We start from the raw sequence: 14,720 nt of genomic DNA on the forward strand, positions 1-14,720 counted from the left end.
TCCCTGTGCATATACAATTTTAATTTCCATAGGAAATAATTTTTTTTAAATCTCAAAAGCTATATTTACTTAACAGTAAGATTGTAGAAGAGGAAGATTACTTTTTCCATTTTTATTAAATTGGGTATTTATTTGCATTTAAATTGTTTTTATCTTTCCTGTCCACACGCCTAAACTCTTCCCCTCACCTTTTATTGTGGTTGTCCCCTCCATATTGATATCCCCTTCCTTACTGTCCCAGACAACCAAATATCCAAACTTTTATAATTGGGTAGAGAGCCAAACCAAGAATTCTCAACTGAGGTATCTCAATAGCTGAGAAAGACATCAAGAAATGTTCAGCATCCATAGTTCTCAGAAAAAGGCAAATCAAAATGAGCCAGAGATTCTATATTACACCAATCAGAATGACTAAGATAAAAAAAAAACTGATGAAGTAGCACAGTAGGCTACGATGTAGACAAAGTGGAACACTACTCCACTTGGATATAAATGTGGAGGTTCAGAGAAAATTGCAAATAGCTTTACCTGAAAACCCAGCTTTACCACTCACTTCACCACATACACACAAACTTGATCCACATACAACAAGGACATGTGGTTGAACAGGTTCACAGCAGCCTTACTTACAATAGTCGAATGCTGGAAACAAGCGTGATTTACCTCAACTCCACTGAGGAATAAATAGAGAAAACAAATGTGCTTTATTTAAACAAAGGAACACTACTCAGGTATTAAAAATGAGGACACCAAGAACTTTGTAGGCAAAGGGATGTAGCTGGAAATTAGTGAAGTAACAGAGATCGAAAAGGAAATAACATGGGATGAACTTAGTGACAAGTCGATTTTAACCCCATATCTCAGAAGGCCCACTATACAGAGCATTTATCATATGAAGGGTAACATGTTAGAAGGTCAAATTGTGGATGCTTGCAACCAACTTAGAAGGGAGAACAAAATAATCATGAAAGGCAGAGGGATGGCGGGACTTATTTATAGGTAGAGAATGATGAACAAAGTGAGGTTAGTTGCAACAATGAAAAGAGAAACGAGAGGATTCCAGAGGAAAAGTGGAATAAATGACAATAAGTATATCAGTGGTGGGTGGTGAACTTGGGTATCCCCAGGAAAGTCCCAGGTGCCAGAGATGCAAGAGGTTCCCATAAACCTAATGGGATAATGGTAGTTGAAATACCAAGCAGCAAAGAGGTAGAACCACTAGAGACTGCCTCCTATAGCTAGACATGCCCACCTGTGAAGGAATGGTGCTGCACACACAGTTCAAAATCTTTATCCTATAAATATCCAAGGCCTACAAAAATGCAAATACAAAAACAGAGCAAAGACTGAAGGGAAGAGCCTTCGGAGACCTCCCCACCATAAGAACCATTTAATCCACAGACTCTAAATCCTGGCCTTATTACTGATTTCAAGATGTGCTTGCAGATAATACCCTAATATGTATGTCCTCTGAGGGGCTCCACCATCACCTGACCGTGTCAGATGTAGATACAGCTAACCTTTTGAAAGAACCTGATAGCCAGAAATGAAGAGTTAGGGGAATGCCTGAAGGATCTGAAGGGGATTGAGCCTAAAATGAATAACAACAGGATCATTAAGTTTACACTTTCGAGGCTCAGGAAATTTATTACCAAATAGAATATACTTGGGTCAGTCATAGGGTTCTGCTACATAGGTCGTAGAGCATATGGAGAAGACAACTGCCTCATTTGCCATATCTGGGAAGGGAGTCAATTGGTCCTGTGGAGACATCATATCCCAGAGAAGGGGGATGTTGGAAGGCTAAAGTGAAGTGGCAAGGAGACGGGGGAGCACCATATTAGAAACGCAAAGGATCAGAATGGGGAATCAAGAAAAAGACCAGTTTGAGCAATGACATTCAAAATATAAAAAAAGAAGAGATTATTTTACACACATACTGTTTATAATATAAGATATTTATGTTTACAATAGAGATGTTCACATCTGTTCTCCTTAAGGATTATATATTCATTATCTATACTGTTTCAGGTTTACTGAAAGTTGAAATCCATAATTTTCATAAATTACTTAGTATTGAAATTTCACAAAGATAAACAAAATTAAAGTTTTATCTTTTGTCCTTATAGCTATAAATCTTTAGTTACCTCGATGTTAAATTAAAAAAAAAACAAACATATTTTGTATTTCTATCCCATTAGGTTTCCATTCCATGCCTCAAATGTCTCTCAGTCTTTGCTGTACTTCTCTATATTCCCTCCATTGTCGCCCTCTGTTTCTTCACATTTGACATTCCTGTTCCTGACTGTGTCCCTCAGCAATCCATAAGTACATTTGTACTTCCCAAAATGGAGACAGTCTGGACCATGTCCCTTGACACTTACACTAAACTGGTCATACAAATAGACAGTTTGGAGAATTAACATTCAGATTATAGCGAATTTGTATCCCATTTTTCCTTTTTGATCTGGATTACCTCATCTATGATGACTTTCACAAGATCCATTCCTATCCTGAAAATTCCATGCTTTCCTTATTCCGATCTGTAAAAGCATCCATTTTCTTTATGTCTTCATTTGTTAAGGAAGAACTTGAATATTTTCACATTATGAAGGGTCTCTATATAGGATGAATCAACATTTGGATTTATACCCTCGAGTTATATCATTAGGCGTATCCATTTCCATATTCCTGAAGAATCATCATATTGGTTTCAAAAGTTGTTATAGAATTTTGCCTTCCCACCAGGAGAATAGGAATGCTCCCCTCTCTCCATTATACAGTAAAGATAAGTTGGCTCATGTGTTATTAACCTAGGTTTTCTGAAATGATGAAAAAAATCTCAGAATAATTTTGTTTTGCATTTCCATAATGTATATGGATGGTACATATTTGCCATTAGATTCTTATTGATTTCAGTTCTTCAATTGTGAATTTTTTGTTTAGATATGTAGCCCAATTTAATTCAATTTCCTTGATATATAGTTCTTTAGTTTTTTATTTTGTTTTATAGAAGCTCATTGCTCAACGTGTACATGTAACCAATGCTTAGTATTTTTGAAAATAGCCACTTTAATTTAAATTTGCTAAGGTCAAATCATATAATGTGCTCCCATTAAACTCACAGAATTGGCAGATCTGTTGTAGCTAAGAAAATTCATTAAGGTCACTTTATGAAACATCCCTATATCAGAAAACATACTCTATGTACATAAAATTGAAGAATATACTTTAATTGTTTAATTTTTTGAGAATTTCCACCAAAGTATTTTGAGGACAATTTACCCATTTATTTTGTCAACATCACTCTATTTCTTTGAATCCTACTTTTCTGTAACTTCTACAGTAAAATACTGTTTAATAATCCCATGATAATCCCTTACAAAAAATTTTTCAATCCTCCAACAAAAGACACTAACTGTCCAGAGTGTGTCAGTTAGGAGGAACAGCTTTCAGGCATTTATACTGCATTTTGGACTGTGACTGGCTTGAAGCTGTGCAGGAAACCACAGCTGCTATGTGACATGAGAGTATCACTTCTTGTATCCAGACGACGCTCTTTATGTCTGACCCCACCCACAATTTGGGCACCTACAGTCTCTTAGCACCTTGTTTCAGGATGGCTTTTGAGTCTTGGGGTATAACATGCATATCCAACTCGTTATGGCTGAAATCAATAAAATGTAGACAACTATATAATGAATGAAAGGAAGAGGTCACTCCTGGAAAGTATTAACAAGATTGTCATAACCTCTGGCCATGTTAGGTAATGAAAGGTTTGAATTAATAAAATGAAAGACAATATAGGAAACATGGAGAAAACACAGATTATTTAGATTTACAGTCCAAAATCTAGAATATATTTTAAAGCATTAGTGATTTATGTGGGGAGCGGGTGTAGCGGCAATCCCAAGATGGAGCCCGGGACTGCTGCCGAGTCTCAAGATTAGCACCTGTAATTAAGCCACGCCCAATCGTGAGAGCTGCGCAGGCGCACGATGACGATAGATCAGGCCATGTGACGTGGACCTATGAATGGAGGTCACGCAGACTGGACGGTTGAGGTGGTTGAGGGAGGATATAAGGGAGTGGGCTCGGGGGCTGGATGGAGGCATTGTTCCTGCTTGCAGACAAAAGGGTTCCTGAATAAACTGCTTTGAGAAGAATGTGGGGTGTCACTCCTTTCCTGCTGGTCGGGGTTGGAAGTGACAATAAATACTAGATGTATTCGATTTATCAATATTAAATCAGCTCATTTTTTATAATTTAAACAGCTCTATACTAAACAATTACATAGAATCGGTATTTAATTTCTCCCACCTCAAATATCATAGGACCACATGTATTCAGTTGAAAAGAAATGAATATACATTTAAATAGCATTTAAAGTGTCTAAGACTATTTCATAAAGTAGAGAAAAAATTGAATACATTAAAATTATATTTTTGAATCTGGTTTTATCTAACAATGACAGAGAAAATAAGGAGAGAGAGTGAGACACGGGGACAATGAGGCAAAAGGGAAGGTAATGAAGAGGGAGAAAAAGTTACAGACGACTGACACAAAGAGAGGAAGAGAGAGTATTACACACTAATTTACACCTATACACACATATTCTCAATAAAATACTTGTGAACAGATTCAAGTCAACATTAAAAATAATCTTCAACCAGATAAGCTTTCTTCAAATCCCAGACATAAAAGTTTGATTAGTCCTGGGGAAGCTGTAGGTATGGAGGATATAGTTCAACATAATAAAGGCAAGGTACAAGAAGCCAACCAAAATCATCTTGCTAAAGAGAGAAAAATCAAATGCAGTTCCACTACAAGCAGGAGAAGACAAGCATATACACTGGTTTCATAACTATGTATTATAGTATTTGTAATTTTAGTTAGAACAATATGACAACTGAAGAAGATCCAGGGAATACAAATGAAAAACGAAGAAATCAAAATGTTCTCATTTGCAGATGTTGTGATACCATTTTAAAAACTCTAAAAATGTATCAGTCTCTTAAGACTGAAAAATAGGGTCATAAAAGCAGAACATCATACGAACACACAAAATTCCTTAGCTTTACTTTTTGCCAATACAAACCATACTGTGAGAAAATATGGGTAAAATTCTCCTCACAATAATCTGAAAATATAAAATTAAATATTGTGGATAAAAATATTTAAAATGCAAAGACCACTATGAATTAGATAGAAGTGATCCTGAATAGAGACAATTGTTCTCTAAAAGATTAAGTTTCTTAAAGTTGAAAATACATTCATAAATAGTAGAATTCAAAGTGATTACTCAGAACACACTATCTTTACTGTTTTCCAATTTTAAGCAATGGGAGAAAAATCAGGGAAATATTCCACTTGAAAGACTCTTAAAATACATAACAAAATACCCTGGATTAGCAAAGTTATAAAGCATACTATTAGTTAGAAGACATATGAAGTAATGAAGATCCATCCAGAATATATAAGGAAATGTTCCAGCTGATGTTCTGAAGGACCTTAAAGACTTGAATAAATCAAAGCTTTTATAGTTTTAAGTGTAAGTAGATAATATAATAATGTCAATTGTTAATTAATTAATAAAGCTGTTGAAATAAATATTGATTAGAAAATTTTACTACAATAAATCACCCACTTATATGAAACTCAAGAATTTGACTATAATTATTCTACTATAGGACAGAGGACAACTTTAAAGTGCAAAGTGCTAGCATGTTTAGGGAGATAATTTTAAAGAGAAACAAAGAGGGAGGAAAAATATCATGAGATTAAAAAATGTAAGGGTTACATACACAGTGTGATGTTGTTGGCAGAGTGAGTATTTCAAAAGATTGGAGCGTCCAGGATTTATTTATTGATTTAAAAGGTGAGGTTACATGGCAACAGGAGTCTAGACTATCAGATCAGATCTCCAGAAAATGCCAAATGTTTCTGATAGTACTACTAATTTATAGTAATCATAAAAGTGCCAAGGTGGGAAATTGAAGGTTTTTTTCACCTCACAAGTTACAGTTCATAATGGAACACAAGAAAAGGACACACGGAAGCAGCATGAAAATTAAGAGGAACTCTGCTTACTAATCTGCTCAGCTACCTTTTCTCTGTAACCTCCTCAGCTTACTAGTGTTGGTACCATCCACAGTGGGCAATGTCCCCATACATCATCTAGCCATCAAGAAAATGCAAAATACTGATGCCTACAAGCCATTCTGATGGAGTCAGTTGCTCAATAATGCATCATTTAGACAGTCACAATAAGCAATCACAGCAAGCCATAAAAGCAAAATAGAAAACTTAGCCAACGAAAGATAAGAGTACCCCTTCATGAATGGAATTTGAGATCAAAAGTGAAGTTCTATGTGAGGAAGAACTTAGAAGGAATTATGCCAGAAATCACACTTTATTTAAAATAAAAAGTGACAACAAGACAAAGCCACAAATAAAATATTGTGAAGTTTGACATTTTGAAACCTCTTCTGGAGATTGCAGGGTAGACTCAGGACATGGTTTTTGGTTGGCAACAACATTGACGATCCAGTGTTTTGGTGGAGGATTTTCCATCAGATGCCTTAGCTTTACTACAGATGCTAGGTCCAAATTACAAATCATAGTCAGTCAAGTGTTTGCCACATCTTGTGCTCCAAAGAAAAGGAGCAGTTCATTTAGTGATGATTTTGTGATGACTCTAACTCATATCAGAGTCATAGATATTGCCAGCATATAGAAAACCACAAGACCCGTTGTCAAACACGTATTCTCCGCATTGCCCACAGTCACCATAGTAATATGAGTGGTGAGCTGTACAGTATGATTTGTTTCTGTTTTCTGTTTTTGCATCGTATAAACCTTGTTTCTTTGAACGACAGAGAAGTTTCAAATAAAATAATGAATAATTTTTGCATTGAAAGCTATTGGTGGCTTGTTGTTGTAGTTGAAAATGAAAACCTCAAACAATCTTCACTCGGTCCTCTTCTTTTAGGATTGGGTTGATTAGCTATTTCTTTTGCTTTTGGTTTCATTTTAATGATTTTTTGTTTTATTTTGTTTTCTTTTTCTTTTTGTTCTTTTCTACATGCAGAGATCAAGAGTGGTTAGAAGAATTTCAAGTACAAATTCAGATGGCTGGAAAGAGACCAGTCTTTCTAACAGGTCCACATTGTTTGCTGTACTAGGGATTTTTCTCTTGCCTTTAATGTTGCCCATTTCCACTTTTTGGATCCTTTTATCCTGGCATAATTAATACTACATATATATTATAATTATTTAAATTTCAACTCTGAATCTAAGTGCTCTATCTCCCTCCCAAAACCAGAGACATGGATTGAGTCTTGTTTGCTATCGTTTTGATTCTTAGATCGGGAATCTTCCTGCGAACACTGAAGGTCCTGTTCCCAAATTGATTCTGTATAGTTCAATAAAGATGCTCTTGGCCAATCAGTTGTGTGGATTTCTACCAACAGGCTAGTAGACACAAGGGTGGAGAAAGGATTTAGGGTGGAGCAAGAGTTACCAGTCATGTGAGATCTGGTATGGAGTGGCCATTGGTGTAGCAGGCAGGATGTTAAAAACACAGTAAGATGAGTGCATATTTGGGGTGCTGAGCTATGACTAATGTCAATTGAGAAATTGAGTTAGGGCAGATTTAGAGGTGTTGAGAAGGGGGTAAAAAGGACAGCTTGCTATTTGGTAGAGGCTTAAAAAAACCTGACAATAGAGCTAAAGCACATCAAAAGTTCCTAAGCATATGTGGCTTTCAAGTGCATTGTAAGGGAACTTGAACAGCTCTGGTAGCTTGTAATTCCTGGAGCTTAAAGTGAGGCAGTAGGAACAACCTTCTGCAGAGTATTATGAGAGCAATCCATGACCATAAGGAGCATGTGCAAAGTCATCTTGACCATGAGAGTTAGACTGTCCCACATGTATCTTTTGATTATAACCATTTCTTCTTTGTGATCTTTTAGTGTTCCATTTGCTTAAAACTATTACTGAAAAGGGTAAAATGATTCTAAAGGCTACTCTTCATTGTCAACTATTCATTGGAGATTAATTAAACCCCAACGATAGAGGGAATATGTGAAGAATTTCTGCATAACATAAGGTCAATGTCAAATGAACTTCTTATATTTATCTTTGTGGTAGGATGTTTCAACATTAACCTAGATCTTTATCAAGAAATATTCTTTCTATTATTTTTTCAGGCATCTGCAGATACATCCTTTTGAGGAATGAATTCTTCATACTGGAGACTATAGAGGGGACCTGCATTTCAGTGATAATTAAACATCACTTCAAGACATCAAAGCAAAATATCAAAGTGAGAATGGAATAAATTTATTAAGACAGTGTTTTGCAAACAACTTCTTTCAAAACATCTTTGGAAGGAGAATTCTGAAATTTTGCATTTCCTTTTTGACTTTGCTGGTACTCTGACAGAATCAACTCTCAATTGTTTGGGACTTTACGGGGAATTAAACACTACAAACAGAGATGAATGCATCATATGCTCTGCCGTCTGTGTTAATATGGCTACAGAGAAGAACAACTATGCTACAGCTATTCTTCTGTTTTTTCAAATATTATCCTCATACAAAGTGTGGAATCTAAGGGTTGCTGGATGGATAGGTCGAGAACACTGGCTGAGAGCTGCAAATGCAGAAGTGGGATGGTACATGCTTGGGGCGTAAAAAGCCTGTGTGTAGATCATAAACAACTTCAAAATATTCATTGCTTTAATAATTACTTGGAAGTGGACTTCTGTAAAATGACTTCAGCAGACCAGCATGGTAGAGAAACAGTAACTGATTCCCTGGAGATTTAAATGCACTGGATTGTGAAACATGGACTTAGAGGTAGAGACAAGTCAGTGAATGAAGACTGGATTATCAAACCTCTGTTGTCTCTTAAGTTTCCCTACCCCATGGTTTGAGGCCTACAGCAACAGATTTTTTGGAATGAGGAATAGAATGAAAGCCAATTTGTTGAAAATCCCAGTCATAAGAAAATACTGACATCATCTGTGACAAACATCAAGTCTCATCATGGCTTCAGCATGTCTGAATGTCTGCTGTCAGCATGGGCTTTTACTGCCATCCCTTTAATAAATGCAGAGCTCCAATCTGCTTCAGCCACATCATCATCTCTTCATTCTGTTGCAGGTAGATTAGATCACTGTGTCTGCCTATGCAGTCTTTCTCTACATATAAGGACCCAAGGAACAATTCTCACTCCAGGGAGCTGTTGAAAGTAATCTTGAATTGCATTGGTGTTGTTAGTAGATGTAATGTCTTCAAATCCCAGAAGACCATGTTTGCAAAGGAGTTGATTGAGGAAGTCTTGGGTATTTCAGTATTAGGGGCAGGTTGGATCGATGAACAGGACCGCCTTCCCAGACTAGATCTTGCAGTTCACATACACGTGAGCCATGCTGACAGGGTGCAGCTTCCAAGAAAAGAATGTTCAGTTGAAGATATTGGTCTGTTTGAGAATGGCAAACCCAATGTATTCTAAACCATGCATTCTATTTGAATCCCCGTAGAAAACATGGAAGAAAGAAGCCTTTACTTTTTCATTTTTGCACTCACAGTGATACCAAATCCTCATAGACATTAGAACCTGCATACTGAATATTTATCCATATGTCAATGACCAGATAAGACATCTTTCCTTTTGGACTAATAAACTAATGGATTCTAGGACTTTAAAAATAGTCAGTCATTGTTAAATTATGTGTTCCATAGTCTGTGATCATTGTGACTAGTCCGATTTCTCTGTACAGAGAGATTCATCCTTTACTGTCTGTTGGGGAACACCAACTACTACACCAGATATCTAGAGAAGACCTTTTATGGCATTTTGTCTCTAGTAAGAGTTTCAGGTCAGTTACAAATTTCCAATGGCCACATTACCTTAGTCGTATTTTCATATGATGCTTTGATACAGTCCTTCTTTTTTTCTATAGTTCTTGGCAACATAATTAAAATAGCAATTGTAACCTATTAAAGAAATGCACAGTAATCTATTTGCATGAATGCAGCAGAGAGGATTATAGGATAAACAAGAATTGGAAAGCAAGATATCCTTCCTTCCTAGGTCCAAGACCAGGAAATCTTAACTACATAAAAATCTGAGACAAATTGTCTGAAGTTTGTTCTTTTCTTCAATCATGGGGATCCTAGTGAAGGAGCTCAAGTCTGAAGAGTTGGCAAAAATTACCCTCATTGCTACTCCAGGTCAACTGCTGAATACCTCATTCATGGACCTGAAGAAACTCTGTATCCATCCTTCTATAATGTGTATATATCAATGTATCATTCATAGAATGGACACTTTACTGTTGGTTTGAAAGCAACAATTTGTCCCTGGAGAGACACAGATTTCTTCTTTCGCACATTATTTGACAGGCTGATGGTGGGTCTCATAAGTTCATTCCGGGATTTGCTTTACAATAATCATTCAGTTATCTGGAAGAAACACTTTTTAATGTAGTGAGATCTACTAGAACAATATCAACCATCATCTTCCATTCCCAGTTTAATGCTGAATCATTCTCCACTAATTGTCTGTGGTCTCTGATGACAGCAGCATCTCCACAGACTAGTCTGAATATTGCTCTTAGCACTGCATTTAGGATACATCAATGTGATTTCCTTACCACTTTCATTCCCAGGAGAGTTTTTCAATTCATTTCATCTGATGCGTCTAATCTACATTGTCAGCCAGGATGAGTTTTGAGAGTTTTTCTAAAAAAATAAAGAAAAAATGGAAGAAATGAAAGAAAGGAATCCGGCAAGTATATCTCACCAATTGACTCAGAAATCTAAAGTGTTAGTCAGTGGAAATACTAGTGGAAAGTCTGAGATCATGAAGTCTCAACTAGAAGCACTTCTCTCTCCAAGATATTAGTGTAAGAGAGAAACTGCACTATTGGTATCCAAAGCATGGAGAAGTTTACTCTGAGCAGAGGACACAATACTTGCCTTTTATTTCTTACTTAGGACCTTTTTATAATTGACAAAAAGAATAAATGCAATGAGCTCTCAGTAAAACATCTGTTACCTTCAAAATTCTTGGCATTTGGAATAAAGAAATGAATGATATAAAAACTCTGACTTCCAGGAGCCATAAGAACTGCGAAGTCCAGATGTTTCTGAGAGGCTCGCAGCTCTAGATTCCCATATGCAGAAGGCTCAGAACAAGTCTATCTCTTCAGTGATCCTACTCAACTCCTACAAGGACTCACTGAGCTTTCCGAAGTACCATGTATTTCATCCTTTTTTTATAACAAGACAGAAGACCACCTTCCTTCTTCCCATCTCTGATCTCGTCATCCTCTTCCTTCTCACTCCACAATGACTGTTTACTCTCGATTAGAGTTAAATTAGTAAACACTAGAGGTACTGAAGGGATATCTGAAGGGAGTTGCAGTCACGACAACACTTGTGACATCACAGAAGAAGCTAGTCCTCTCCAGGTTTCAATAGATGTTTCAGGGAGGGCCTACTGATTATGTCATTGTGATGTGCCATGGCTTACCTGTTAAACATCTTTCCTTACATTGACCAGATTCAAGGGTGCCCATTCCACGTATGTCTCATGTGACACAGTAGAAACCTTTATGTACTCCATCTCTCTAAAGCTAGAGACTTCTCTTTGCTTTATTAGCAGTTACAAACTTGGGATGGAGAAAGGTAGTCAGTGGCTTGGCATGGGTAGAAAAGATTTTGGAACATCTAGTGTAGAAGATTCTTCTAGATAATGTTTTTATTCTCAGGTTCATTCCTGAGATATAGAGTTCAATTTTCTTGGTTATCTATGTATCACAAAGGCCAGTATTTTCCCTACAGACCTTTAATTAAATGAATATTGTATATCACTTTCTTATTGTACTTTCCTTGACAGGGGACTTCATAAATATTCCTGAATGTGTACTGAAAAATTCTTTTTTCCTATTCCATTATCTGCAACAAAGTGATTTTGGCAACAAAGTGTGCCCAGCTATAGAGTGAGCATAACAGTGTGAGTACTGTGTACTCACTTCAATTAATAAACTCCTAAAAGCTTCTTTTATGTAAAAATTACCAGGCATCAGAAAAGCAAAGGGCAACATGGACTACAGAATTCGGTTCTCTAGTCCCATTCGATATCAAACCTGCACTACCTATCTTCCTGTGTTCCCATAGCCAGAATAAGGGTTTTGGATGTTTTATCATTATTCGTCCTTAAGTAGCAACCTTAGATACAGGAGGATAGGCAGGGAGAAGAATGACATGTTTATCAGTCAAACCTCAAACTCAATATGTTCATAATACAGGAGGGAGTCTATTTGACATTGTCATTTCTGAATTCTACATTCTTGACCTAGTTTGGCAGATTCTATGTTAATATTCCACTGAACCACCTAGCTGTAGGAGTCACCAAAAGTGTGTATATATAAATACACACAAACACACACATCTGGCACCAAAATGATATAAAATTGATGAACCTAAGAACTGCAATCGGCCAGGAATCATATATAGACATTTCCTGAGAGACACTGCTAGAGTATGTGAAATACAGAGGTAAATGATAGTGGCAAACCCATGAACTGAAAATGGACTTCTTGTTGGTAAATGTTGAGAAAGGATTACAAGATCTGAATGGGGCTTTAATCCCCACAAGGACAATGCCAATACACGAAACCTTTCTGGTACTAAATCAATATTCAAAGACTGCTCATGGGCAGACCAATGTCTCCAACTGCAAATGTAGCAGAAGATGGCCTTCGTGACACCAATGAAAAAAGAGGCCCTTGGTCCTCCCTAGATTTGATTCCCAGTTCAATGGACTGTCAAGAGGCAGTAAGGGGGGTTATTGAAAAAGGGGAAGGGGACAGGTTAGGGCTCTTATGGACAGGAAACTGAGAAAGGAAATTACATTTGAAATGTAAATATAGAAGTATCCAATTAGAAACACAATAAAAATTCCTAAAGAAATGATAGAGTTAAAAGAAAAGAAAACTGTCAATGAATCACACATATTGACACAGAAATCTAAAGGGTAACTGTCAGGGAATGGTAATCAGAGAAATACTAGTGGAAAGACTGAGATTATGATGTCTGAACTAGATGCACATCTCTGTCCCAGATATCTGTGTCAGAAACAAAGTGCACTATAGGAATCCAAATCAAGGAGGAGTTTACCTTGAGATGACATGACGATACAATACTTGTTGTCCCTCCTTCCTCAGGACTATTTTTCCTGGGGAAAAAGAATGAAAGCCATTAGCTCTCAGAAAAACAACTGTAAACTTCCGAATACCTGACTTTTGGAATAAAGAAATTAATGATAAACAACTTCTGACTTCCAGGAACCATAACAAGCAATGAAATCCAGATGCTACCGAGAGGCTCCCACCTCCTGAATCCCATATGGGGAAGGCTCAGATCAAGGCTATGTGTTCAGTGAACCCTCACAACCCCTACACAGCACTCCTTGTGCTTTCCCATGTACCACATATTTCTTCGTTTTTTAAACTAAAACTTCCTAGGCCAACTTCCTTCTCCCCATCTCTGATATCTACATCTTCTTTGATCTTCCTCACAAATAGCTGTTTACACTGAAATAAAGGCCAATTAATAAACCCTAGAGGTACTGAATGAATGTCTGAGAGGCAGTTGCAGTCTGGAAAACACTGTGACATCACAGGAGAAGCTAGGGATCTCCAGTATACAAGAGATTTTTCAGGGCCAGCCTAATGATGATGTCACTGAGAACTGCCATGGCCTACCTGCTAAAGAGCTTTCTTTATATTGACCAGATTCTAAGGTGACCTTTCCAGGTGTGTCTCCTTTGACACAGTGGACACATTTATGTAGAACATCACTCTAAAGCTAGACAGTTCTCTTTGCTTTATTAGTGGTTACATGCTCTGAATGGAGAAAGTTATTATGGGTTTCGCATGTGTAGAAAAGATCTAGGAACATGAGATGTAGGACAATCTTCTGGATTATAATTTTATTCCCAGTTCCATTCCTGTGACAAACAGTTCAATTTCCTAAGTTCTATCTGTTTCCCAAAGGCCATTGTTTCCCTACAGATATTTAATTGAGTGGATTTTGTATTTCATTTTCTAATTGTTCATTCCTTGATAGGGCACATTATAGATATTCCTGAATATGTACTCAAAAATTCTGTTTTGCAATTCTAGTTTTTTGCAATGATTTTCGCAACAAAGCTGGCCAATTAAAGAGTGAATGTAATAGTGTAAATATTGTGTTCCTACTTCAAGTGATAAACTCCCAAATTTTTATTTTATGCAAAAATTACCTGACATCAGTAAATCAAAGGACAGCATGGACAATAGCATGCGGTTCTGTATTCCCATTAGGTATCATTTCTGGAATATCTACCTTCCTGTGTTCCAAGGGTGAGACTTCAGGCTTTTGGATATTTTACCATGATTCTTTTTTCAGGCCATACAAAAGATACAGGATGATGGGAAGGGAGAGGAATGGCTTGAGGCCCAGTAAAAGCTCAACATCGATAGGCGCATAAGAACAGGAGGGAGTATATTTGGTATTGGCATTTGTGGATTCTCCATTCTTGACCTAGGACCTCAGAATCCATGTTAAAATTTCAACTAACTTCATAGATGTATAAGCCATCAAATATATGTACATATATATAAAAATAGATATAGATAAATAGATATAGATATATAGAGATAG

General features: G+C 36.8%; 1 long non-coding RNA gene across 4 annotated transcripts in view; it reads right to left on the minus strand.

The window, feature by feature from the left end:
* Window positions 1-8,320: 8,320 nt before the first annotated feature.
* LOC134484709 (uncharacterized) overlaps window positions 8,321-14,720 on the minus strand; it is a 39,819-nt gene continuing 33,419 nt past the window's right edge. For 2 of the 4 annotated variants that reach the window (XR_010062394.1, XR_010062396.1), the window contains exons 2-3: window positions 13,194-13,251; window positions 8,321-10,751 (exon numbers count right to left, since the gene is read on the minus strand). This is a non-coding gene — a long non-coding RNA (uncharacterized LOC134484709). The other 2 variants (XR_010062395.1, XR_010062397.1) reach the window with 2 other exon arrangements.

This window comes from Rattus norvegicus (assembly GCF_036323735.1).
Source record: "Rattus norvegicus strain BN/NHsdMcwi chromosome Y unlocalized genomic scaffold, GRCr8 chrY_unlocalized_33, whole genome shotgun sequence".
NCBI lineage: Eukaryota > Metazoa > Chordata > Mammalia > Rodentia > Muridae > Rattus > Rattus norvegicus.